Source organism: Chlorocebus sabaeus, chromosome 6, assembly GCF_047675955.1.
Source record: "Chlorocebus sabaeus isolate Y175 chromosome 6, mChlSab1.0.hap1, whole genome shotgun sequence".
Classification (NCBI taxonomy): Eukaryota; Metazoa; Chordata; class Mammalia; order Primates; family Cercopithecidae; genus Chlorocebus; species Chlorocebus sabaeus.
The window spans coordinates 44479502-44507087 of record NC_132909.1 but is presented as its reverse complement, the minus strand read 5'-3'; the positions used below and the strand labels follow the sequence as shown (position 1 = coordinate 44507087).

General features: G+C 53.8%; 1 protein-coding gene across 1 annotated transcript in view; it reads right to left on the bottom strand.

The window, feature by feature from the left end:
* ELL (elongation factor for RNA polymerase II) overlaps positions 1 to 27586 on the bottom strand; it is an 84801-nt gene that overhangs the window by 33237 nt on the left and 23978 nt on the right. The gene's annotated exons all lie outside the window — the stretch shown is intronic.

The following is a 27586-nucleotide window of genomic DNA, read 5'->3' as shown; positions in this document are numbered from 1 at the left end:
TACAGAAGGAGCAGGGTGAAGATGGTGTTCTCAAGAGAGGGGAAAGGAAATGCACACACTCTGAAAATTACAGGCAAGGTCACCGGAGCAGGGTTTTGGAAGGATCAGTAGGAGTTCCTCAGATGGACAGAGGGCTGGGGCCACATGACAGGTAAGAATGGGGCCTCCAGACACAGGCAACAGGCTGGCGGCAGGCCCAGGATGCAGGGGTGGGGAGTGTGCCATCCTTGGAATCCACCACCAGCCTGTGAATCCACCGGGAGAGAAGGGCAAGGCTCAAGGTGCTCACAGCCCTGCCAGGAAAAAGCAAGGTCAGGTCAAGGTTGACCCTGGATCGTGACTCTCCCAAAGTCCCATATAGGTAAAAGCAGCCCCCTCCACTCTCAGCCCCAGCGGATCCCCTGAAACCACCAACCAGGCTAAGTCCTGTCTCACAAACACTGGCTTTTAACAACCAGGTGGGTGAGCACTGTCTGTCAGAGCGGGTGCAGTGGGGCCACCTTGGAGCCTGGGGTGGGAGCCCAAGGCCTGCAGAGCTCTGCTGCACGGCCTTGGGGCAGCCACAGGGCTTTAGGGCAGCTGGTCACTGAGCTTGGAGCAGTGGAATTTCCAAGGAAAAAATATACAAAAGAGCTCAAAATAAATACTGACGCTTCAGCTATTCAGAGACCAGCCTTCTGGCAGTGTCTGAGAAAGAACTGGGATCCAGAGGAGAATCGCACCTCTGTATCTTCTTCCCTCTTCCCAACCTGGGGCCCTAAGCATGGATCTCAGTGTCCCAGATGCTACCCCACAGCGTAGTCCTGGCTGGTCACCATGATCCTCGGTCTCCAAATCCACCCCTGCACCACCTGGCCCCACTGTCCCACTCAGGTCCAGCTCACTGAGATGCCCTCCCACCCAGGCCTTGCTCCTGTCCTCATAGTACCCTGTTCTGGGCTCCGTCTCCACTGCTCAGGTCTCACTCCTTCCCACCCTGGTCTGCCCATAGCTCGCCCCAGAGGACAAAGCACTACTTGAGTCTGGAGAGACCTGTTCGAAGACCCAGGGTAAGCCGAGCAGCTCTACACCTGGGACGGTATCAGAGACAACACGTACCCCATGGGTCTGCCCAGGGTCCGCCCCCTGGAGCCACTCAGCACCATTTCAGGACTCCAGCTTGAGGTGGCACAGGGCCCTGACCTTTGGAAGGGGTGGGCTCTCCAACTGCCCACATCCAGTGCCCATCAGCTGGGCACGACAGGAGCTGCTAGGAGCAGGGCAAGCCGCCTGGGACGTGAGAGATGGTTGGCCTCTCAGCACCTGCTCCACGATTACTCTGAGTCATGGGTCTGCTTGGCCAGTTTAGACCATGCAGCCATATACATATGACATGCATAGGGCCCAGAGTGGGAGGCACCGAGCGCCTCATTTTGGTCTACGAGGAGCCCCCTTCTTTGCCAAGGCTCTCCAAGGATTTTGCCAAGACTCCCCAAGGATTCTGCTGTTCAGGGGAGAACAGAGGGATGGTGTCCCTGCACGCTACCACCACCCAGGCTGTGATGCCCCAGAAACTGCCCAATGCTTCTCAAGCACGCAACCCCTCAACAGGCGCACAGGCCCACTCCACAATGAGCACGATTCACGGGGCAAGCAAGCCACCACTGTCCACGGTGCAACACATCCACGGCCCACTCCCTTGTCCTGCTCCAGGACCAGGAAACAGCTGCTACAGTCACAAGGGCCACTGTGCTGCTGCGACAAGGGGGTCTCGTCTACAGCAGCTCAGGAAGGGCTGGCCCTGTACCCTAAAACACGACCCAACCACCAGCCTGTGCTGCTACTGCAGAGAACAGGGGACCTTGGCCTGGCTGGGACCTTGGGGAAGCAGCTCCTGAGTGATCTTTGCTTAGAATTTGGTTAAACAGGCCGGGCACGGTGGCTCAAGCCTGTAATCCCAGCACTTTGGGAGGCTGAGGTGGGCGGATAACTTGACATCAGGAGTTCGAGACCAGCCTGGCCAACATGATGAAACCTCGTCTCTACTAAAAATACAAAAATTAGCTGGGCGTGGCAGCGGGTGCCTGTAACCCCAACTACTTGGGAGGCTGAGGCAGGAGAATCACTTCAACCCAGGAAGTGGAGCTTGCAGTGAGCTGAGATTGCACCACTGCACTCCAGCCTGGGCAACAGAGTGAGATCCTGTCTCAACAACAACAAAAAAGAATTTGGTTAAACACAGACATGAAAAAGAGACCTACAGGGACCAAAGAAGGTGTGAAAGACACCGGATGCCATTACTCATCAAGGAAAGGCAAACTGTAACCACAGTGACCTAGATTGACAGCCATAAAAATAAAAAATAAAAAATAAAAAAAACATTAAAAAAATAACCACAGAGATAGCAATGTACCCATCAGAGCAGCTAATCTAAAAGAGGCTGACAAGAACAAGTGTTGGCAAGGACCCAGAACCTCTGCCATTGTTGGCAGGAATGGACAAGGCTCAGCCACTGTGGAAGCCGCCTGGCAGTTTTCTAAAAGGTTAAACAAAGGGTTAAACACACCCAGCAATTCCACTCCCGGGTATACACCCAGAAAAACACACTTCCGTACAAAAACTTACACCTGAACATTTACAGCAGAATTATTTAGAGTATCCAAAAAGCGGCAGTAACCCAAATGTCCGTCAACTGGCAGAGAGAGAATCAAACGACAGAATACGGAGAACCATGCCAAGTGAAAGAAGGCTGCACATGATGCCACAGGCTATATGACTCCATTTCTATAAATCCCCAGGAAAGGCAAAACCAAAGACACAGAAAGCCGACTAGTGGGTATCCAGGGCTGGAAGTGGGAGTGGGGAGTGGCCACAGCCGGGTGAGGGTAGAGGGTCAAAACTCACTGACTATGCACAAGATGGGGACATTTTATAGGATGTTCGCTACACCTTCCCAACTGCCCTCGAGCTCACGGGGTCATCTTTGTTGACTCGGGGCACAGGAGCAACATTCTCTGACACAAACATGGAGAATTCTGGAACAGGCAGAGGAGAGTCCTGTCCGTTAACCATTTTCAATGCATGAGTGAAAGGGAACTGGCATAAGACACAAGAACCACACAGAGCAAAGGAAGCACCAAGGCAGAATGGCCTGGCCCATCCCACTCAGGGAGCCCCCAAACTCACAGCATCAATCCTCACAGGCCCAGGGAGCACATAACCAAGGCCAGGTGGGAAGGGTGTTCTGGAGCAGGGAGCAGCAGGGGACTGGAGCAGGGACACAGTGCAGCGGCTGCAGAGAGCAGGTGGGGCCCGTCTCTCACAGTGCAAACCTCTGCAGAGGGGTCAGCCCGGGGCTAACATGAACACCCTGTCTACTATCCATGCAAGGCCTCTGCATGTGCAGCCGTGAGCCAGGGATGAGGGCTGAGAAAACAGTGATGATGTCGAAGCCCATTAGGGTGACAAGGGACGGGAACCAGTTAGGGTGCACAACCCCCCAAGAACTGTGCCAGGGCAGCCCCAGCTGTGCAAGGCTGAGGGTGACAGGCCTTGAACACACTGGCCCTCCCACCCACCCCGTGGCTCCACACTCCCTGTGGGCCACGCCATCCAGTGAGGCATTTAAACATGTTCTGGTAGCTGACTGTCAGGCGGGTCGCCTGCAAGACTCCTTTCTTGCCAAGTTGCTTATCCCCCAAGGGTATGGAGAACGAGACTTCAAGCCTCAGAGGAGAAGGGTTGAGGGGCCACAGAGCCAGCCTTTCTCCATGATGCCAGGAGGGCTGACCTCAAGTGCCTGTCCCCACGAAAGTTGGCCGTCATGATGGCCAGGCTCCCAGCCACTCAGGCTCACACTGTATCCCCACCCTCCAGCAGGAGACCAGGGCCTTGTTAACAATAGAGCAATTCACTCCTAACATCACACACACACGAGGATGACAGTCCACACAGGACGCATCAAGCCATTAACAGACATGGGCACCAAGGCTAACTCTCGTCTAAATCATGGCCAGCCCTGTGTGGACCACCAGGCAGGGACCCACCTCATAAGAATGCCAGGCAGCATCTACAAGCAGAACCCTACAGACACGTGAAGCAGTGGGAAAACGAGACCTCTAAGCCAGGGGGAAAATGAGTCAGCACAAAGAAGTGGGAAGCACAGAGATGCCGACTGAACAGACAGGGGCTTCGGGACGGCTACTGTGAACTCGGAATGCTCCACACCTAAAGGAAAACAGCTGAAGAGGAAGACGTAAGGGCATCGTGAGAGAGCCACGAGGGGCTTCTGGAGCTGAAACATGGAGCATCGGAATGAAACGGCCACTAGGTGGAAGTCACAGCAGGCACCACAGAAGGGCAGCGAACTTGAAGACAAAGCCACAGAAGCCACCTAGACGAATCCCAGAGAAAGAAGCCTACAGGAAACGAACACCACTTCAGTGACCTGCGGACGACAGCAGGGGATCCCACACACAAGTAACTGGAGTCCTGAGGGTGGGCAGGGGATCTGAGAAAAGAGTGGCCAGAGATTCCCAAATGTAACAAATGCTATAAATCCACAGACCCAAGAAGCCTTGTCAGCCCCCAGCGGGAAAACTACCAGGTTGTGGCGCCTCACGAGCAAATCAGCACAGTCACAACAGTCGCCCCAAGTGCCGAGGTGCCAACACTGCATGCCAGGAGCCATCCCCGAGACTGGAAGGGCATCTTCAAAGTGCTGAGGGAGAAACACCGCCAGACCACAATTCCATGCCCAGTGAAAAGAGAAAGGGAAATAAAGATTCGCTCAGACAAACGCTGAGAGATTCTGTCAGCAGCTGGTCTGCACTGTGAGGAAGGTTCTAGAAGTTCTTCAGAAGGAGGGAGAGTGACCCTAGATGGATTTGCAGAGGATGACGTGGGCACAGTGAATGTGCATGAATGGAAAAGGCTTTTTTTCTCATGATGTTTCTGCAAAAGATCACTCAAGGCATAAATAACGGCCAGGCGTGGTGGCTCACGCCTGTAATTCCAGCACTTTGGGAGGCCAAGGCGGGCAGATCATGAGGTCAGGAGATCAAGACCATCCTGGCTAACACGGTGAAACCCCGTCTCTACAGAAAACACAAAAAATTAGCGGGGCGTGGTGGTGGGTGCCTGTAGTCCCAGCTACTCGGGATGCTGAGGCAGGAGAATGGCGTGAACCTGGGAGGCGGAGCTTGCAGAGCGAGACTCCGTCTCAAAAAGAAAAAAAAAAAGGCATAAATAACAGTAGCGAGGCTGGGGTTTTGAAAGTGGGGTGCTAAACAGATGGTGATGAGAACACAAGGACAGGGAGTGGGGGGATGAGAAAAAACACAGAAAGCAGCTGGGCTGCAGTGCCCTGACAAGCCAATCGAGGGCACCAGGGAGGTGAGTGTCAGCTGCAGACAGGCAGAGCCAGCTAGGTCCCTTCACGGTGGGACCAGCTGTCGCCCTCTGTGCTCACCAGCCTGGCCCAGTGGGGACTCCTGACAGCGCGTGGCCCACCACACCCTCTTCTGGATGCTCCCTCCAGAGCCGACATACGTGGTGTCATGGCCGAACCCTTGTCAGGGGGCCCAGCACCCCGTTACCTCATCTGTGCAGCAGGACAGAGGGGCAGGAACAGCCTGTGGCACAGGTGATTTCCCTGTTGCCTTAGAAGCTTTGGGGTTGGCCTCAGGCCACACTAATTAACAGGGTAACTCAGTAGCACATGACATCTGCAGGGTGTTGCCCATCTCACACCCAAGAACACCTGGCAGGGGAGAGCCATGCCTCAGGCCACCGCTTGCCCAGTCTCTGCAGAGTCTCTGTAGACCCTCTGAGAGGTCCTATCATCCCCACTGCAGGGTCAGAGGTGACAACCTTCCTTGGGCCCCACACTGGTAGACAAGTCCTCTCAGGCCCTCGAGTGGCAGAAATCCATCTTTCTTTTTTTTTTTTTTTTTTTGAGACGGAGTCTGGCTCTGTCGCCCAGGCTGGAGTGCAGTGCTCGGATCTCAGCTCACTGCTAGCTCCGCCTTCCGGGTTTACACCATTCTCCTGCCTCAGCCTCCTGAGTAGCTGGGACTACAGGCGCCCACCACCTTGCCCGGCTAGTTTTTTTGTATTTTTTAGTAGAGATGGGGTTTCACCGTGTTAGCCAGGATGGTCTCGATCTCCTGACCTCGTGATCCGCCCGTCTCAGCCAGAAATCCATCTTTCATTACCCAGCATGAGGTATGGAACTGGGAGCTCCTGTGAGAGAAAGTCACCCCCTCTGCTGTACTTCAGGCCAGGGCCCCAGGTGGGAGTTGGGGAGCCTGGTAGGGTTGCCACAGTCGGCCTGATAAAGTCAGCAGGTCAGCTGGGTCTTCAAGGCTGGGCAGGCAGGCACTGAGCTGTGCTGAGGCTGGCATTCCCCAGACCCAACTGGACTTCATACCCTGACTCGGAGAACAGACCTCAACACAGCAGGGCAGTGATGCCTGCGCCCTGCAGTCGCTTGGCCTGGGTGCTCACTGGGGCTGCTGAACACAGACTGGGAGACTCCTGCAGGCAGCTCCCCCTCAATGAGGACACTCCCGTAAAGACAGCAATGCCTTCGGGAGAAAGGTTGAGGGTGCAGGGCGTGGGAGGCAGCGAGAGCCCTCAATGCTGAGACAGGGGAAAGGGTGAGGAGGAACGTCTCCAGGGCCAGAATCCCCTGATCCTCTCCTCTCTGGCAAAGAACACTTCAAGGGATGAAGCAACAGGAAGTGGCTTACGAAATCCACCTCCAGGTCGAGTGACCAGTTTACAGGAAGTGTGGTGAGTGAATCTTCCCCAGGGCACGAGGCAACGTCTGGAGCCATTTCTGGTCCTCACCACTGGGGGCTGGGACAGTCCCCAGCATCTGGCTCGGGGGAGGCCAGGGATGATGCTCAGCGAACACTGTAGGCAACACAGAACCTCCTGCCCCAAATGTCAAGCAGTGCAGGGGCGGAGAAGCCTTGGGCTGACCCTGCCATGGGAAGCGACCATCAGAGCAGAAAGCAGAAAAATCTATGGGAAAAAAGACCTGCTCCCTTCAACAAATACAAATGGCATGAGGGGGAAAGGACGGAGGGTATAAATTGCTACCGGCTGGAAAAGTTACGGGAATAAGAAGATCTCTAGGATTGTTGGCCGGGCACGGTGGCTCACGCCTGTAAACCCAGCATTTTGGGAGGCTGACATAGGTGGACTGCTTGAGGTCAGGAGTTCAAGACCAGCCTGACCAACATGGTGAAACCCCATCTCTACTAAAAATACAAAAATTAGCCGGGCATGGTGGCATATGCCTATAATCCCAGCTACTCGGGAGCCTGAGAAAGGAGAATTGCTTGAATCCGGGAGGCGGAGGTTGCAGTGAGCCAAGATCACGCCACTGCACTCCAGCCTGGGCAACAGAGTAAGACTCTATTTCAAAAAAAAAAAAAAAAAAAAAAATCTAGGATTGTTTTAAAAACACTCTAGCAGTTGGCCGAGCACAGTGGCTCACGCCTGTAATCCCAGCATTTTGGGAGGCCAAGGTGGGCAAATCACGAGGTCAGGAGATCGAGACCATCCTGGCTAACATGGTGAAACCCCGTCTCTACAAAAAAAACAAAAAATTAGCCGGGCGTGGAGGCAGGTGCCTGTAGTGCCAGCTACTAGGGAGGCTGAGGCAGGAGAATAGCGTGAACCTGGGAGGCAGAACTTGCAGTGAGCCCAGACGGCACCACTGCACTCCAGCCTGGGCAACAGAGTGAGACTAGGTGGTAAAAATCAAACAACAAACAAACAAAAACAAACAAAAAAACAAAAAACGCTCCACAAAGACAAAAACTAGGGAGAAGGCACAGTGAAGAGAAGAGACACACAGCCCAATCTGGCCAAGTCCCAGGATACGTGCTACCGGCCTGGGGGACAATGAGGCCCAAGGCAGCAGGTGCCAAGGCTGCCCCAAGGACACACAATCCTTCCCACCACCCTCCAGAAGCACCCACTCAGCAGAAGTGCCCACTCTCCCCAGGCAGCACGTTCTCCCTACTGTTTACTGGGCAAGGCCTGCTACCCCACCCCCGACGCAGGAAATGACAGAAAGGAAGGCATCTGTTGCTTCTTCAGAAGTCCATCTTGCTGACTCTCCCAAGCACCAGCGTCAGCACACATGTCCTGATCTTACAGAGCTGGGTCACCCTGCCAAGCCACAGCGTGTGGTCCAGCAAAGGGAAGGTGAAGTCCTGGGAGGAGCCCTGGCCGATGACCTCCCCACAACAGGCCCCCCCTTTCCAGTAAAGCACACATGATTGGGAAACACTATTCAGGAATCCTCCCTGAGACTTCCTGGCAGAACTGGAGCAGGACACTGAGGCCACAGAGAGTTTAGACAGTGACTGAGTGGGGCTGTCTCCATGAACTACAAAACAAAGGAAGACCTGCCCAATGGGCTTGGCTGGCTCAGGGACAGGCTTGCCTGGCTCACGAACAAGCTAGGGAACTTGGACAGACACACTGTGGACCTCACTGGTTCCAGCCGAAGCAGCCAGGCGGCCACGGTCAGGGCAGAGCAGCGGGCAAGACCCATGGCAGCTCCTCTGCCAGCCTGGGAGGACAGTGGTGTGTTCAGCAGGCTGGGTGGGACTGCAAGAGCAAGAAAGGGACTCCAAATGGCTACAAGCCAAGTGTAATTCAGTGGCTGCCATAGCAAGTATTTTTTCTTTCTTTCTTTCTTTCTTTTTGGAGACAGGCTCTCATTCTGTCGCCCAGGCTGGAGAGCAGTGGTGTGAACACAGCTTACTGAGGCCTCGACCTTCTAGGCTTAGGTGATCCTCCCGCCTCAGCTCCTGAGTAGGTGGGACCACAGGTGCACACCACCACACCTGACTAATTTTTCTATTTTCTGTAGAAACAGGGTTTTGCCATGTTTCCCAGGCTGGACTTGAATGCCTAGGTTCAAGCAACTCAACAGACTCAGCCTCCCAAAGTGCCAGGATTACAGGTGCGAGCCACCGCACCCAGCCCACAGCAGATATTTCTATCTACATTCACAAAGGTGCACAGAAAGCTTATGGGAAACGTTTTTTCAGAAACCTTGTAGACAAAAATATGCAGATTGCCCAAAACTGTGGCCTCCACACACTCCACGCATCTTGCTTGCTTTTCCCAGGTGAGCGTGTTGAGCAGGCCACCTTCCTTTCTGCCCAGTTTCCCCACGTCCCCACTCGGAGCCTGACCCTTCCTGCCACACCCTCAGCAATCCTGGATCTGTTTTCTGTCCCTATGGTTTTGCCTTTCCAGAAAGTCTTATTGATGGAATCACACAAGATGGGTTTCCTGTGGTCCTTGCAACAATGAGCACAAACTTGTGGCTTAAAACAACCGAAATTGGTTTCTCTCATGGATTGGGGGTCAGAAGTCTGAAATCCAAGTGTCAGCAGGCTCCCTCCTTTTGAGGGCTCTAGGGGAGGACCTTTCCTGGCCTCTTCACCTGCTGCAGGCTCAGGCACTCCCTGGCTTGTGGCTGCATCACCCTAATGTCTGCCCCTGGGGTCATGCGGCCTTCAAGTCCTCTTCTGTGGGCATCAAATCTGTCCCTCTCTTACCAGGACACTTGTGATGACAAACAGTGCCCACCCAGATAATGCAGGGTAACCTCCCCATCTCAAGAGCCTTAACTTAATCTCATCTGCAAAGTCCCTTTTTCCACAGAGGGTTACACTCACAGGTTCCTGGAATCTGCTGTGGCCATGATTCAGTCAACCACCTACTCAGCATGACGCTTTTGAGATCTATCTTGTGCACTGCCCCGCTGTATAAATATGCCACCTTCCCATGCATCCATTTGCTGGATGAAGGACACAGGTTGTTTCCAGTCTGGAGAATTAATGAATCAAGCAGCTATAAATACTCACGGACAGGTTTTTCTGTGGACATGTTTTCATTTCACTTGGTGAACACCCAGGAGCCTGACTGCTGGGTTAGAGAGGTATACATTTAATTTAATATGAAACTGCCAGGCTGGCTCCCAAAGTGGCTGTTCCATTTTGTACTGCCGCTGGCAATGAATGAAGAGTTCCTGTTGCTCCCGTCCACATTAACATTTAGTGTTGTCGGCTTCTTTAAAATGTCAGTCATTCTGATAGGTGTTTGATGTAGTGACAGCTCATGGAGGTTCATGTTTGGGTTTCCCTGTTGATTAAGCATGTTGCACACCTTTTTACAGGCTAATGTACCATTCTTCTAGCTTCAGTGGTGAAGCTGTCCAAATCTTTATACCATTTTTAAAAACTGGGTCATTTTCTTACTGAGTTTTCAGGGTTTTTTAAATATGAGAGCTTTATCAGACAAATTTTACATTTTTCTCCTAGTCCATGGCTTGTCTTTCCTTTTTTTTTTTTGAGACGGAGTCTCGCTCTGTCACCTAGGCTGAAGTGCAGTGGTGTGATCTCAGCTCACTGCAACCTCTGCCTCCTGGCTAGAAGCGATTCTCCTGCCTCAGCCTTCCAAGTAGCTGGGACTACAGATGCCTGCCACCATACTCAGCTCATTTTTTTGTATTTTTAGTACAGACATGTTTTCACCATGTTGGCCAGGCTGATCTCAAACTCCTGACCTCAAGTGATTTCAGCCTCCCAAAGTGCTGGGATTACAGGCGTGAGCCACTGCACCTCGCCTGTCTTTCCATTCTCTTAACAGTATCTCTCAAAATACAGAAGTTCTTAATTTTGATGAAGTAGAATTTTTCAGTTTTTTTCTTTTATGGGTCGGTCTTGATTTTGTGTCTTAGTTCCTCCCATCTTTTTTGTTGCTGTTGTTTTGAGACAGGGCCTCACTCTGTTGCCCAGGCAGTGGGCAGTGGTACTATCACAGCTCACTGCAGTCACAGTCTCCTGGGCTCAAGCAATCCTCCCAGCTTATCCCCAAGTAGCTGGGACTACAGGCATGTGCCACCATGCCCAGCTATATATATATTTTTAACTCTTTTGTAGAGATGGGGGTCTCCCTATGTTGCCCAGGGTGGTCTCAAACTCCTGGGCTCAACTGATCCTCTCACCTCAACTTCTCAAAGTGCTGGGATTACAAGTGTGAGCTTATAATCCACACTCCCATCTTTTTAAAAATAGCTCTATTTTAGGAAAATCCTCCAAACTGCCATTCTTTACCAACTCCCCTCTCCCCTTCCAAACTAGCAGCTCTGGGTAACTCCTGCACATACCCGCGGCAGCCACAGCCCCCCGTGAAGGGTCTCCCAGATTCCTTCATCTGCATGTGCTCTGGGTCATGACCACAGATGCTCCCTGGATATTCCCTGGATGCCACTGCCCACCTGGCAGTTGCAGTGCAGGGTTTTCTTCCAGAAGGCACTCAGCAGGTGAGCAGAAAGCGGCCTCTGTAGTCATGGGAAGGCCCTCAGATCCATTCCTGCATCATGGCTGGGGGTGGGGGAGCTGCTTGAACTCCCTGTCCATAGAAATCACAGCCAAATCACATGCGAGGACTCATGGCACCACAGATGGCCAGCCTCCATCACTAACCCACTCCCATCCTAAACTGCATGGGATCGGATTCTGGTTGTTACAACTGAGGAAAATGAGGTACTAAGAGAGGACAGGGCTGCCCGAGGTCAAAGCAGACCTCATCCCAACCTCAAAACCGAGCCCTGGGGTCCCCATGAGGATTTCACAATTTATCCAAACTCACATGATCCAGCGTAGCAGGATATGACAAACGTTTACTACACACTTCTTCAAGTTATAGTGCTTCTATGTCCCTGAGCCCTGCTTCATCAGACAGACAGAAGTCTCCCTCCAAGGGAGGGACAAGCACCCTGCCTACCCTGCCCACCCTGCCTGCACCTGCATGGGTCATGCTCCAGGCACAGCCCAGGCCTGCTTCCAAGAGAGTGCATCTCAGAGCCATGCAACCCACGCCTGGCACAAGCCCTCTTGTCAACACCTTCACTTTGCCTTTCCCCCTTATTATTCCACCTTTTGCATCTGCCTTTCTTCAAACAGGAAAAGAGGCTGTCGCATGTGGGCATGTGGGCACTTGCTGCACACCCCGGGGGCACCTGGACCACACGGTCAGGCCCCTTGTCCCCTCTAGTGCGCTCCATAGAGTCTGAAACAGAGCGAACCTGCAAGTGCCAGTGTGACAGGCACATTTCCCCTTTGGCAGCCAGACGCTGTGGTGGCTCACACCTGTAATCCCAGCATTTTGGGAGGCCAAGGTGGGTGGATCACTTGAAGTCAGGAGTTCGAGACCAGCCTGGCCAACATGGTGAAACCCCTGTCTCTGCTAAAAATACAAAATTTGGCCAGGCGTGGTGGCAGGTGCCTGAAATTCTGGCTACCCGGAAGGATGAGGCAAGAAAATCACTTGAACATGGGAGGGGGCGGTTGCAGTGAGCCAAGATCATACCAGTGCACTCCAGCCTGGGCAAGAGTGAGACTCAGTCTCAAGAAAAAAATATATATTAAAAATTAGTGCGGTAATGTGCACCTGCAGTCCCAGCTACTCAGGTGCTGAGACAGAAGGATCACCTAAGCCCAGGTAATCAAGGCTGCAGTGAGCCACAGTTCCACCAATGCACTCTGGCAGGGGTGACAGACAGAGATACTGTCTTTAAAACAAAACAAAACAAAATGGGCAAGGAAGCACAAGAGGCTTCACAATCAATGCTCTTTTGCCTCCACCTGTGCTCCCCAAGAGAAGTGCAAGCATCTGGAGGGGTTTTGTTTTTCTTTTTAATCATTCACTAAAACTCACCAACAACAGGTACTGGACCTAGGAATTTCAAACGGAAGGCCCCCAAGAAGCAGCCCTCTCACCAAACCTGCCCTCTGCCCATGGTCTGCAGTGCCAGACAACAACTGCTTTCCCCCAGACAACAGTGACCATGATCTGATCACATCTGACAATGGAAGAAGCTAAGGGACTGACCTAGGTCACTGGGGTCCTCCAGGGCACAGCATGGGCCTCTCCCAGTCCTGGGTTCCTGACATTTCTGAGGTGAATGAGAACGATCTAGGGCCTGATATGGGCCATCCCCTCATCAGAGACCAGGCCAGGCCTCCGTGGGGGTTGGGTCCCTGAGAATGCAGCTCTGTCCTGCCACTGTGCTTCCTGCTCAGGCGGCTAGGAGGTCCCGCACCCCATTCACCTCCATGGGACTATTTGGAGCCCAGCAGACGCGCGGCCCATGGGCTCTCCTGTCCCCAGGAGGCTCCTCCAGGCCTCCATCTCAACTCCCCTGCAGACAAGGCCATGTGTGTGCCCTTGACCTGTCAGTCTCTAGGGCCACCTCACTTTTGCACCTTCCAAGCTCAACTGCTGTTAGAGCGCCTCCTTTCTGCCACGCTCCCAAGGCTGCCCGTCCTCAGCCACACCACAGAGCAGACCCGCCCCTTCTGATGAGCCTCAGCGTACTCAAGCTTTCCAGCTGCCTCCACCGCTCCCCTGAAAACAGCTAACACTCCACTATGGGAGCCCATCTCCTCCCAGGGCCAGGGAGACCAGGGAGACCAGTACTGGCCCCCAACCCAGGGAAGGCTCATCTTAGAGGCGAGATACAGGCCCAGCCCAGGGTGCCCCATGAGGCCTGGTAGTTGAAGGAGGCAGAGGGTATCCCTTGACCAAATTCATGCCACATTCACAGTCATTGGGAAAGCTACGGGGATGGGCCAGGCATGGTGGCTCATGCCTGTAATCCCAGCACTTTGAGAGCCGAGGCGGGTGGATCACGAGGTCAGGAGATTGAGACAATCCTGGTTAACATGGTAAAACCCCATCTCTACTAAAAATACAAAAAATTAGCCAGGCGTGGTAGCACACGCCTGTAGTCCCAGCTACTTGGGAGGCTGAGGCAGGAGAATTGCTTGAACCCAGGAGGCAGAGGTTGCAGTGAGCGAAGATCACGCCACTGCACCCCAGCCTGGGCCACAAAGCGAGACTCTATCTCAAAAAAAAAAAAAAAGGAAGAAAGCTACGGGGATGAAAACAGTAAGGCACTCTCCTGGATGCACCACGAAGCCCCTCAGCCACTGTTTCTCCCTGAGAGACCATGGCAGGAAGCAACAAGCCCCACAGCACAAACACCCCAATGCTACCTCCTCTGCAGAGGGGGCTACTCCTCGGGTGGGAGCCCTGCAACCTGGGAAGGAATCTGGGGAGGGGCTTCTGTGTGAAGCTTAGCTAAGGGCCCCCAGGACGGTCAGCGTCAGGCACTGGCTCAACAGGTGCAGGAAGAGAGGCTGCTGAGCCCCATTTCTAACAGTCTATGTACAACAGACCCACCCAAGATGTACGCTGTGACCCAGAGTGGGGGTGCGGTCCTGGGAGTGTCCACCGTGGATGAGACCCAGGTCAGAAGGAAATGGTAGCTTGCCAAGCTCCCGAGGCACACACTCAGGACCCAGGAGGATCGTCCTTCCTCCTCTGGTGGTCGGCCACACTCACCAAGGCTACCCCTGAGGCCCTCAGAGACCCAGGCGGTTCTGAGAAGGGAGCCTGTCTCTGTAGCAGAAACCACGCCCTTCCACAGGGCCCCTGTGTCACGTCAGCCACCTGGGTGATTCACAGCTCAGCACCAGACTCGGCTCTTAGCGCCTTGTCTCACTGTCTGCCCACCGCGTCCTCTGCAAAGCACCCTCTGCAAAGCACCCAAACCCCTGTCCCAGAAGACAGGCACAGATCACAGAAAAATAAAAGAGGCTGCCGAGAGAATCTGGCACCCTTCAAGGCATGACCCGTGGCCCCCAGCCAGGACCCACTGCACGGGTGCTCTTAGGTCCCCTTCCCAGTTTGAACCTGCAACCTGGGAGCTGCTACATCAGGACCCCAGGGATGTGACCTTGCTAGCCACAAAGGTGGGCATAGGGTCCCGCCTGCCACCTCACCCACATGCGCCTCTGCAGTACACCAAAGCCTCCCAAGATACTGGCCTCCACCATCAGCTACAGGCCATGCTGACACCTCTGATGCTTCCACCACCGCACAGTGGGTAAATCCTAATCACTCAGGAACATGATGAAGGCCCGGTGCGTATAGACCCTGCTGCTCAGACCCCGCTACCCACTGGAAGACCCCCTGAGAAAGGAGTAACTGCTTCTGAACCAATGCCCATATGGGTTGGCATTCCCCATGAAAACCCATCGAGGGCTCCAGAGGCTTCTGGGAAGATCTGGACAAGCCAACTAGCCCAGAGAGCAAGGTCACCCCTCAAACGGGCAGGCCCAGTGAGGACAGAGCAAGTGTAATAAATGTGTCCTGAGGTGGGCATCAAGGAGGTGCCATGACAGCCAGGCCTCAGTCTTCCTTCGCACTTGAGGAGCAGCCAGGCTTGGGGTACAGCTGCCCTCAGCATGACCATGAGCCACCTTGAGCACTTAGGATGCGCTCAGATCCCAGAATGTGCTGTCTAAGGAAAATCCTCCACCTTGCTGGGTCTGACAGAGAGGCAGCTGCATGAAACCAGCACACTTTTAACTTTTGAGACAGAACCTGATATGGCCACAGCCAGGCTGCACTGGCCCCTCAGGGAGGCCCCAGGCCAGATAAGCACTGCCTGCGTTTTCCACTAAGGAACATCTCTGGGACGAGGACCGCTGCAGCTGCCTGATGCTCAGGTTCATCAACAACACCGCCAAGTTGTTCCTCTGGAGAGAATGAATCAGTCCCTTCAGATCCTCATCCTCCTGAAAGTTGAACACGTGGCTTCTAACAGGCCCAGGTGCTTACCTTCGGAACAACGGGATCTTCTATTACCCAGAAAAACAAAGTAGAGCCTTCTCAGTACAATCTGTACTTTCAGACTCTAAACACTCAGGAGCTGTGCTCAGAACCCAGCTGGCAGGGCCTGCTCTGCCCATCCAGCCGTGGTCCCAGCCACCAGACTCTAACCTACCCTGACAGAAGCCCTGTGCCTGCCAGCCCCGCCTCACTCTGGCCACAACCAGGCTGGCAGGTGTCCACCGTGGTCCCTGCCCAGTAATAACCTCAGCAGTGTGGTGTGGTGTGGGCATCCTCACCTGGTGGGCCCATCCTGACAAACATGCCTCAAGGCACCTGGCAGGTGAGCAGCGAGACAGGTGGGTCCCAGCCCGCCTCTCCACCTAGGTCTTATCTCACAAAAGGATCGGCTCTGTTATTGGGTTAGGTTGTGGGTAAGCGTACACCAAGATCCGCCAACTGACTTCTTCCCAGAAAGATGCCTGTACTTCAGAGCAAACAGCCTGACAAGAAATGTCACCAAACTGGACTCCTCCCCACCAGCAGCACAGAACCCAGGGCACAGCTCCCACAGAGCCTGAAGGAGACCACACAGCAGGAAGTGTGTGGCACTGCCAAGCTGGATAGGAGCTGCAGAGGCAGCCTGTGACCAGCGGGGCACCTGCTGGCCAGGGCTGGCCCAGGGCAAGTCCCCAAACCTCAGCATATCCAGGAGGCGCTGGGGCTCAGGATCCAGGGCTCTAGGGAGGGGGTGCATGCTCCCAGCATCCACGGGGTGGGGACTAGAACAGAACATGCTCTGCCAGGTGCTCAGCACCCACACACCCTCAAAAGCCGGATCACAGGGACCTTCTATGGACCAGGCTGTGCATCTTGAGGGCCAACTTTAAGCAAAGGAAAGTCTGATCACAGGGACCTTCTATGGACAGGACAGTGCATCTTGGGGGCCAACTTTAAGCAAAGGAGGAGACCGAGGCTCAAGGAAGCCAGGTGCCTTGCTTAAGACCACCAGCTCAGTAAGTGACAGAGCTTGAGCTGAAACACAGGACTCTCCCAGAATGACGAGGCAGTGGCACCCTGCTATGTCAGGATGTGTCTTTTCTCCTTCCACACTGACAGATCGACTCTTCACAGGCACAGGTCATGCGTCCTGGACCAGCTGACCAGCGTCCTGAACTGAAGCGGTGCAGGCGCAGGTCCCTGCATGTGCAGACCCACTTTCGTCATCCCGCCTGCAGGGGGTGTGGAGGAGCCCTGCCTGACAGCCCAAAGGAGCCGGAGTCTGAAATCTCAGCTGCTCTTTTTACAGAACGTTTTGTCACCTGCCTTCAAATAAAAGCACCCGATTTTGGCTCAAGGTGACATGGATTGGGTATTTGCCTAGAAGCTGACACACACCAGAAAGCAGGAAGCAGCAGGAGCTCTGCCAAGCGTGCTGTGGATCTAGGTCAGAACACAGTGCAGGTGTGAGCGAGGGGGCGTCCTCCCAAGCACTCTAGCACAATTCCAGAAGTTTCAAGAGAATGCTGAAGTTCAGCCAGGTCAGATAACCACCCCACTGCGGACAGGTTTAGAGAAAGTCATGCAGGCCTAGGCAGACCTCGGGCTGGCCACCCCCGGCAGGTCCCATCCCCCTCATGTTAGCCCCTGGTTCCCCCAACCACCACTCACTCCCGCTGGGACCTCACGAGCCCCAGGCTCTTGGTTGCTGCTCCATTCAAGCCCTAAGCCTCTCACAGCCAGCTCTGGCACCTTCTCTAGCTTCCTCACAGGGGAATCTTACCCAAGTATCCACTGGATCACGCCCTGCACCGCCCAGCAGGCTTAGCTCTGCAGCCCCCATGGTACTCACACTCAGTGCTGACCCCTTTGCCTACTGCAGTCTAGATCCTCCTGGGATCCACCCAGCTGACACCTCCCCCAAGGCCTCATCAGAGAAGCTTTCCGACTGTGAGGGCTCACTGGGGCCCCCGCCCCTGGCTATGAGCGTCTCACCGATTGGGATGCGAGGTTGGTCTCTTCCCATCTAAAAGGGAGTTCCAGGAGGAGGCAGTCCCTCCTGTTTCTGCTAACCCCTGGGGCTGCTGGCCTAGCACTAGGACAACAGAACAAGGACTTAGATACGCACTTAGCAGAGATTCAGGGCTGGCCTTGACCACGCTGTGGGGCCCCTGCTGGTTCCTCACGCATCCAGCCACCAGCATGTGGGGCCAGCCGGGCCAGGTGAGACAGAGTCATGTTTACACGCTGGCTGCGTCTGAGAGCAGAGAGCCCTGCTGTGGCCTTCTCTCCTGGACGCAATCTAAAACAATCTCAACTTACAGAAAACCTGGAAGAACAGTACAAAGAACAGCCATATTCTGTGACATTTCTCCCACCTGCTCCCCCCCACCCCTATTATCCACAAACTTAGGTGCAGCAACACACTTGCTTCCTGAACCATTTCAGGGCTGGCTGGAGTCATTGCCACACTGTGCCCCTAAACGCAGTGTGTTTCCTGAGAGTAAAAATACTCTTCTGGGCCGACATGGCAGGCACCAGCTTCACATTTATTATCAATATGACACTTCAAGCCACCGTCCGTCTCCCAGGTCATTGCCTGACTTGGTGGCGACCTCACATTATCTTCCTTACAGCGGGAGCCTGTGGACAGTGGCGCATGGCATTCAGCTGCCTTCATTGGCTGCCTCTAACCTGCAAGTTTCTTGGCCATTCTTTGACATTCAATGTTTTTGGGTAACACAGATCCCTCCTCACTTTCTTCATCAGAGTGTGCTGGATTTTGGGTCTGCCTGGTATCTCCTGAGATCAAATGCGTGTTATGTTCCCAGCTGAGAGCCACACAGTGACCACGGCCCTCGGAAGGCATCCCACCCTCATCAGCCATGAGCTCTGACTGCCCAGGCAGTGCTGCCCTGTGCGGCCACCCTCCTCCCCTCGCAGCTCCCAGCAGGTACCCACCACACACCCGCAGCCCCAGGTGCAGTGCCTGCTGTCTGCAGCTTGGCTACGGTGGCCATAAAACCCTGCTTCTGTCTCCGCTGGCCTGGGGAGGAGTCCTCTCTCTCCCTGGTCATTCTCACACATGCTCACCACCAGCAACAGGATGGCTAGCATCACGTGTCAATGTGGCTAGGCTACACTGCCCACCTGTTTGGCCAAACAACAGTCTAGATGTTGCCATGAAGCTATTCTTCAGATGAGATTAACATTTAAATCAGTAGACTGTTTTGTTTTTTCCTTTGAGACAGGGTCTTGCTCTATTGCCCAAGCTGGAGTGCAGTGGTGTGATCACAATTTGCTGCAGCCTCGACCTCCTTGGCTCAAGCGATCCTCCCACCTCAGCCTCCCAAGTAGCTGGGACTACAGGTGCTCACCACCACACCTGGCTAATTTTTTTTTAATTTTTAGTAGAGATGGAGTCTCACTATGTTGCCCAGGCTGGTCTTGAACTCCAGTGGGCTCTAGCAATCCTTTTGCCTCAGCCCCACAAAGCGCTGGGATTACAGGTGTGAGCCACTGTGCCCGGCCTAAATCAGCAGACTATGAGTAAAGCAGATCACCCTTCAAAGTGTGGGTGGGCCTCGTCCAATCAGTTAAAGGCCCAGAGAGAAGATGACTGAGGCCTCTGGCGGAAGGACTCTAGGCTTGAGCTGCAACATCCACTGTAACCTGGGTGTCCAGCCTGTTGTCCTGCCCTGCAGATTTTGGCCTTGTCCCCCCAACCCCATAAATGCTTAAGCCGATTCATTAAAATAAAGATGGGCCAGGCACAGGGGCTCACGTCTATAATCCCAGCACTTTGGGAAGCCAAAGCGGGAGGATCATTTGAGCCCAGGAGTTGGAGACCAGCCTGGGCAACATAGTGAGACTCTGTCTCTACAAAAAAAACCCCAAAAGATTAGCTGGGTATGATGGCACACACCTGTGGTCCCAGCTACGCAGGAGACTGAGGCAGGAGGATTGCTTGAGCCTGGGAGGTCGAGATTGCAGTGCAGCCTGGGTGAGACTGTGAGACCCAGTCTTAAAAAAAATAAAATAAATGTGACTTTATATTTACCTAGCTAGCTCTCTTCTCTCTAAATATACATACACACACACTCCCTTTAGATTCTGCTCTGAGAGCCCTGACCAACACAGACTCACAGACTGCCTTTTGTAAATGGCCTGGAGCACGACACTGCCCTTAAAATCTTCATGTTCAGATTGTCCCAGGCTGGCTCTTGGTACTGGCTCTTGGCTCTTCCCAAACCTCCTCTAAGCCCCCAACTGAGACTGTGACACTGGGAGAGGATCCAGGCTCCACCTGGTCTGTTCTGACCACACCATGGGGTTACCCACCTCTGTGAGGAGGCCTGGTTCGGAGACCTGGAAGCTTCCTCATCCGTCATGGTGACGCTGCTTACAGAGGTCTCCTGCACGGGACAGCTCCCCACGGCCCTATGTGCAAGGACAGCCATTCCTGCATGGCTCACCCTAGGGATGTCCTTGAATTTGAGTGGGATGAAGGAACATATCTGTTTTCCATAAACTAAAATGTAGCAATTCCTTCCGTTTGAAACATAAGCAATAAGCTACAGTGGTATCAGCACTATCTGTGCCTCTGATGTGCTGTTAGTGCATACAGTGATGGCTGTGCCGCTATCTGGAAATGCCACTTCAGCTCACCACTAATTATGGCCGTGAGACTTGCCACTTAAATCTCATTATTAACATGTTAAAAGAGTCAATCTGTTACTGTGTCACATATTTCTTTTGAACAACTGATAACTCTCCTGACACACAAGCGTGCCCTCTCCTCCTCTCTGCCAAAGGCATCCCCAGACCCCTCAACTACCAAGGAGGGGAGGTGACAGAAGCTGAAGCTGGCAGAGTGCAGCTCAAGTCAGAGAGCAGGGCTGGAGTCCAGCAGCCAGGCCCAGGCCCAGCTCCACTGCCCTCTAAGCTGCATGGCCTTAGGTGGATGAGTGAGCCTCTCTGAGCCTCAGTTTTCTCTTCTGGAAAATGGGGCCGTGAAGTCCCACTGGCCAGGCTGTGATGACACAAGGAAAGGCTAGGACAAGTTCATTCCCCCACTCCTCTCATGATTCCTCCCCAAGACCTGTTTCCCACCCTCCAAATAAAAACCATGACCTTGTCACCTGCTGCTCCTAATCCCAGGTGGCTTCTAAAGCCAACAGTGACAAGCGGAGGGAAGAGCATGCTGCCTGCATCATCCCCTCTGAGACCAGACCACAAGGGCAACCAAGAAGGAAAGATGGGGCTTATCCCATGGAGACAAGCCACTTCTACAAGTCCAGGGATTTGTCTGAGAGAATACAGGAACAGGGCTGGGGATCCCATGGGGCAATTCAGAAACCCTGGTGAAAAGAAGGGCCGCTGCCACCAGGGTGGCCCACCAGGCCAGTGGGGAAGCTCTGCCCACATCTTCCAGAAAAGACGAGCTCTGTGCTGCGGCCCTGAGGGGCTTGCCTTGGGCCCTGGGCAGCATAACAATGCCTCTGGCCCCTCTGAGGCCAGGGCTGCGCTGCCACTGCTGGCCAGGGCAGGGAGGGCTGGCTCCCCAAATGCAGGGCCTGGTGCTCCAACTTGGGTGGAAAACAGAGACCCTGAACTGGGAGTGAGCTGCCATACTTGGGAGGAGAGAATGACACGACCACAGTGTACTCTCAACCTCTGACCCACGCTGGCAACCTGACAGGCAGGGCACGCAGAGCGACGGCAGCCAGACGGCCCCACACTCCACAGACACCTGGAGGGGAGGTGTTGGTCTAGCTGCCTCCACCTGGACTCCCAAGGCTCAGTCAGCCCCACCTCAGGCCATGCCCCAGAAGTGCCCAGCTCCCTAACGGGGGCTAGGGAAGAAAGTGGCCTGCAGGCCCATCAGCCACCCCATCCCTTTCTCATGGCCTGGGAAAGGCCTGCTAGGTGAGTCACTGACCACTCCTCATAGCTCTTTGCTCTCTTGTCCCCACACACAGATGCTCCCCAGCGGGAACAATCCTGAAGACACTTGAAAGATGATCTAACCTACGAGGGCACAGTAAAGTGAGTTCACGGCCTCTTGTCCCGAGCAGGTAGACAGAAACAATAATCAGTACCAGAAATCCATCCAAGGACAGGTAGGTTCACACAGACCAGAGGACCCCAAGATACCTCCAGGTCTTTCTCCCTTACTCCAACCTCACCCCTCCTCTCCACTGCCCAGAGTGAACGGTCACAAAAAAAAAAAGCTTCTATTTGGACACTGAGGCAGGAGGATCGCTTGAGCCCAGGAGTTCAAGGTTATGGCGAGCTGTGATCAAGTCACTCACTGCACTCCAGCCTGGGCAACAGAGCAAGACTCTGCCTCGAAAAAAAATTTTAAAAAGAGGGGAGGGGAGGGGAGGGGAAGGTCACACAGAGAAAAAGGAGAGATTTGGATATAGACGGTGTCAGCCAGGACGGCATCAGCTCCCAACCTATGTAGGAAGGAAGAGAAGGAAGTGAGTTTCTTTTTTTTTTTTTTTGAGAGGGAGTCTTGCTCTGTCACCCAGATGAGAGTGCAGTGGCATGATCTCAGCTCACTGCAGGTTCCTCCTCCCGGGTTCAAGCAATTCTCCTGCCTCAGCCTCCCAAGTAGCTGGGATTACAGGTGTCTGCCACCACACCTGACTAATTTTTGTACTTTTAGTAGAGACAGGGTTTCACCATGTTGGTCAAGCTGGTCTCGATCTCCTGACCTCAAGTGATCCACCCACCATGGCGTCCCAAAGTGCTGGGACTGCAGGTGTATGAGCCACTGCACCAGGCCAGAAGTTAATTTCTGATTTCCACCCTCTGCCCCTACTCCCCCTCCCACCTGTGCTGATGACAGCCCCCACTCTCCAGCCTTCTGGGCTCTGACCAGGTGAGGCATCTTCCTGTCTTTCCCTTCAGAGCTTGGGAGGCCCCACCCATACCTGAGCTAGAGCCTCACCTTCCTCCACTTCCCTATCCGGGTGGCATCTGGACAGCTCTACCCTGTACCTCTAGGCAAGTGTGATCTCAGAAGCACCATGTGCCCAGGATTTGAGAGTTGAAAAAGACAGCAAGGCAGAGGTCCGGAGCAGAAGGCTGGCACTAACTCAATCAAAGTGTGGGCTATAACTCGTTAGGCCCTGGGAACTCACCGGCTAATGAGACAGATGTGGCCCTGCCCATTCATAGCCCCTGGGCACAAATTTTGGAGTAGACAAAAACTAGAGTGACACAGGGGACCCCTTGCAGGGCTGTTCTAACTGCCAAGGGTTGGGGGCCACTGAGCCGAGAGCAGAAGTGCAGGAGGTGAGCTGACCCCAGGAGACTGCAGGCCTCGTGGGGTGGTCTGTGGAGGTGTGGGGAGCATCAGTGTCTGGCATGACAAGACTCGGGAGCATGTGGGGGAGGGCCTGGCCCCACCCATGTGCACATCACCAGCACCATGGGCTGCTGGGATGTAGAGGGGAACTGGCAACAGCAGCAAAAAGCCCCAGCGGGAGTTGGTGGGCCCCACCATTCCCTCCCTCACTCACATCCCCATCAGAGAGGGCGCAGCACCCGCCTGGCTGCCCTGGGTAGTACAGCTTGCAACTTCCTTGCTTCAGATGTCAGGAGGACACTAGAGGCTTCCTGGAAGCAGTGCCCTGCATGAAGGTGCCCAGCTCCCGCTGTAGCTGAAGGAGGAGGGCCAGGAGGCTGCGGAGATAGGGCTGGCGGGCAGAGTGACAGGCAGCAGTGGCTGCCCCACTAAGGAGAAAAGGAGGAGCCACAAGCCCCGGCTGAGTGAGCAGAAGTCAGTCCTCCCGCCTCCCCATGAGTGGCCACTCAGGGCAGTATGCACTGCAGTGGGGGGATGGGGAGGTGGGCACGTCCCACGCGCCTCAGCTTCCCAATACTGACCAAGACCTGGGCTGTGGGGGACATTTGGACGTGGACAGCGCCAGCCAGGGTAGGCCCACTGAAGCCTCTTCTCATCTTACCTTGGACTATGAGGCTTAGGGTAGAAGACTGAGGAGCAGGCTCCTGCCACACGGGCCTGAAAGGGCCTGTCCTCCGAGAGCCCCTACCCTACCTGCTCCACACAGTGGGTATTTGGAAGTGATGTGGGAGGTTTATATGGGGACTGCAGAGGACATGCAGATGCAGGCACAGTGCTACCAACACTCCACTTGGTCCCCACAACCTCCAGGACAGATAGGGATACTCCCTCCTTATGGATGGGGAAACTGAGACTCAGGAGGGGCCATGGCTGCGCCCCACACAAGCACCTTTTAGTACTACTGGGCCAAACATCAGAACTTGATACCGGAGCTGTGATGGTCATGCCTGAGTGTATGGGTGTGGGTGTGAAGAGAACTACCCGTGAGCCCCGCAAGGTGGCCAGGCCACTGCCTCATCCAGAAAACTCCCCTGCATGCAGGAAGAGCTTGAGGGCTGCTGTGCAGCAACACTGGGTGAAGAAAGAGCTCAAAGTCTCCCTGAGGGATGACTCAGGAGACAGAGACTTGACCAGACTCAGCCTCACACTGCACCCAGAGCGCCTCCTCTACTTCCTGTGGTAACAGAGCCTGTCTTCCTGGGCTCGAGAATAAATAAAACCAGGTCAAGTGCAGGTAACAACTTTTTTTTTTGACATTATTAGAAACATAGTTTGGCAGGAGCTAGAGAGATCACGAGTTGGAGGTGTGGAGTAGGGTTGGGGTTTGGCACAAGCCCAGGAACAGGCCCTTCTCCAGTGTCCCCTGCCAGCAGGTGAGGCCAGATCCAGGCTGCTGCTGTCCACTCAGGTGGTGGGGACTTGGGGAGGGAGGTCCTTGCCAAGGCCAGGCGGGCAGCACAGGAACCTGTGGTTGTGGCCTACGATACTAAGTTTTCCACTGCGGGCAGACATCACTTCAATAATATAAAAAATCCAGAAGGAAAAGTCTAGTCTGAAATGACAATGAGATACCACCACATGCCTGTTAGAATGCCCAAAACCCAGAACAGACAGCACCAAGTGCTGGCGAGGACACAGGACAACAGGAACCTCATTCATTGCCGGTGGGCATGCAAAATGGTGCAGCCTCAACAGACTCCTGAAAAACTAAACTAACATACTCTTACCATCCAATGCAACAATTGCACGTCTTAGTATTTGCCCAGAAGCACTGGAAACGTGCATCCACACAAAAACCTGCACATGAAAAATACGAATTACAGCAGCTTTATTTGTCATTGCTTAAACTCAGAAGCAAACAAGATGTCCTTCATTAGATGAATGGATAAATAAACCATGTCACATCCAGACAACAGGATATAAAAAGAAATGAGCTAGGAAACCATGCAAAGACATAAAGGGGCCTTAAAAGCCTATGACTAAAGCAGCCAGTCTAGAAAGGCTGCACACTGCACAGTTCCAACTACAGAACACGCTGGAAAAAAATAAAACTATGGGGACAGTGAGAGCATCAGTGAATGTCAGCAGGCAGAGGGGAAGAAGGGATGAGTAGGTAGAGTTGGGAGGATTTTGGGGGCAGTGACATGACTGTGTGGCACTACCATGGTGGACATGTCATTATATATTTGTCTAAACTCATAGAATGTACAGCACCAAGAGTGTGTCCTGATGGAAACTCAGGGCTTCAGATGATAAATATGTCAGGCTGGGCACAGTGGCTCACACCTGTAGTCCCAGCACTCTAGGAGGCCTGGGCGGGAGGATCACTTGAGCCCAGAGTTTCAGACCAGCCTGAGCAACACAGCAAGACTGTCTGAAAAAAAAAAAAAAAATTAGCTGGGCATGGTAGCACACACCTGTGGTCCCAGCTACATGGGAGGCTGGGGTGGGAGAATCACCTAAGCCTAGGAGGTCAAGGCTACAGTGAGCTATGATTATGCTACTGTACTCCAGCCTAGGCAACAGAGTGAGCTCTTGTCTCAAAAAAAAAAAAAAAAAAAAAAAAAGTCAGCCAGGCGCGGTGGCTCATGCCTATAATCCCAGCCCTTTGGGAGGCCGAGACGGGCCAATCACCTGAGGTCGGGAATTCAAGACCAGCCCGACCAACATGGAGAAACCCTGTCTCTACTAAAAATACAAAATTAGCCGGGTATGGTGGCTCATGCCTGTAATCCCAGCCACTTGGGAGGCTGAGGTAGGAGAATCGCTTGAACCCAGGAGGCGGAGGTTGGGTGAGACAAGAGGGCACCATTGCACTCCAGCCTGGGCAACAATAGCAAAACTTGGTCTCAAAAAAAAAAAATATGTCAATGCAGGCTCATTCATCCATGGGAAACAAATGTGCCACTCTGTGGGGTGGATGGGGCACTGAGAATGGGGCAGGCTGCGGGTGCGGGGAGGGGGGGAGAATTATATAGGAACTCTACCTTCCACTCAACTTTGCTCAGTATTGGCCAGAGCCAACCTGGATCACTAAAACTATTTCTTTCTGGCCTGAAATTAGATTTTGAGAGGGGCTTCATAGTAGCAGGACATGACGGGACCCTAGGGCAGCCGCCTCCGCTAGAAGACAATCCAGAGGTCTATTGAGTTAGGAAGGGAAAACGAAACTGTCTTTCTGATGCCAGGCAGCTGAACTCAACGGTGTGAGACTGCACAGTACCATCCAAACTCCTGGATTTCTACAATTCTGGGAAAATAGAATTGGCAGTGTCACGACCAGGACAGAAGGTCTGGTTTAGCTTCAGGGACCCTGTGAGACCCTCCCCAATGACCAGCAGCTGGGCCGGCCTCTCAGGATATTGCTGCCCCCGGATGGGTAGACAGGCTGGGTTAAGAACACAGACAGCTGGGTGTGGTGGCTCACGCCTGTAATCCCAGCACTTGGGAGGCCAAGGCGCACGGATCGCTTGACCTCAGCAGTTCGAGACCAGCCTGGACAACATGGTGAAACCCTGCCTCTATTAAAAATACAAAAACTAGCCAGGCATGGTGGCACACGCCTGTAGTCCCAGTTACTCAGGAGGCTGAGGCAGGAGAATCGTTTGAACCTGGGAGGCAGAGGTTGCAGTGAGTTGAGATCACGCCACTGCACTCCAGCCTGGGCAACAGAGCGAGACTCCTTCTCCAAAAAACAACAACAACAAAACCTGCACAAATGTATGCACTAGGGACAAAACTAAAGGCTGGCTCCCTCCTGCATGCCACCCTAGGCCACTCATACTCAAGCCCAGGATGCCAGGAGGGAAGGCTAGCCTCGGCCTTAAAGCTGAGGCAGCTCTTGAGGCAGTGTCATGGCCTCTCCTACCTGCAGAACCCAGCAACACACTTCACCCATCCCAGCACGGATGGGAGGGCTCAATAGGAATGACACAAGGGCCACCAGCGGCTGCTGGGAATTGAAAGCAAAACTTCTGTCTTGGGGCCCAAGAACTGAGATCAGAAGATTCCCTTCCAACTCATGATCTGCCATTTAAAAGCTGTGTGACCTCAGGAAGACACTTAACCTCTCCAGGCTTTGTCACACAGGGCTGATTTTCTAACTTGCAAGGCTGCTGAAACAATGTATTAACAGCACAAACTGGACTCTACCATACCTGTGACCTCCAGTAGCTGCCTGTAAGCTTCTAAATGCTGGAAATAAAGCAGCATTCTTTAAAACAAAACAACACAACACAAATACAAGTCCTGCCATGAGCAAGGGAGCAAGGCCTCGGGGCCCCTGCAGACTTCCCAGGGTTGGGGAGATGGTCCCTCAGCCCACCGTGTGGCTGTGAGTGATGGACCTGACACCTGACCTCATCAGTTTTCTCACCTGTAAAATAGGAATAACCCCATCCTTCCTTTCAGGGGCCATAGTCAGGGTATGAGTAGCCACAGTCACACCACCTCACGGCATCTGCTCCCGAGCCAGAGGAACAGACGGGGCACAGGAGACAAGGGCTGGGA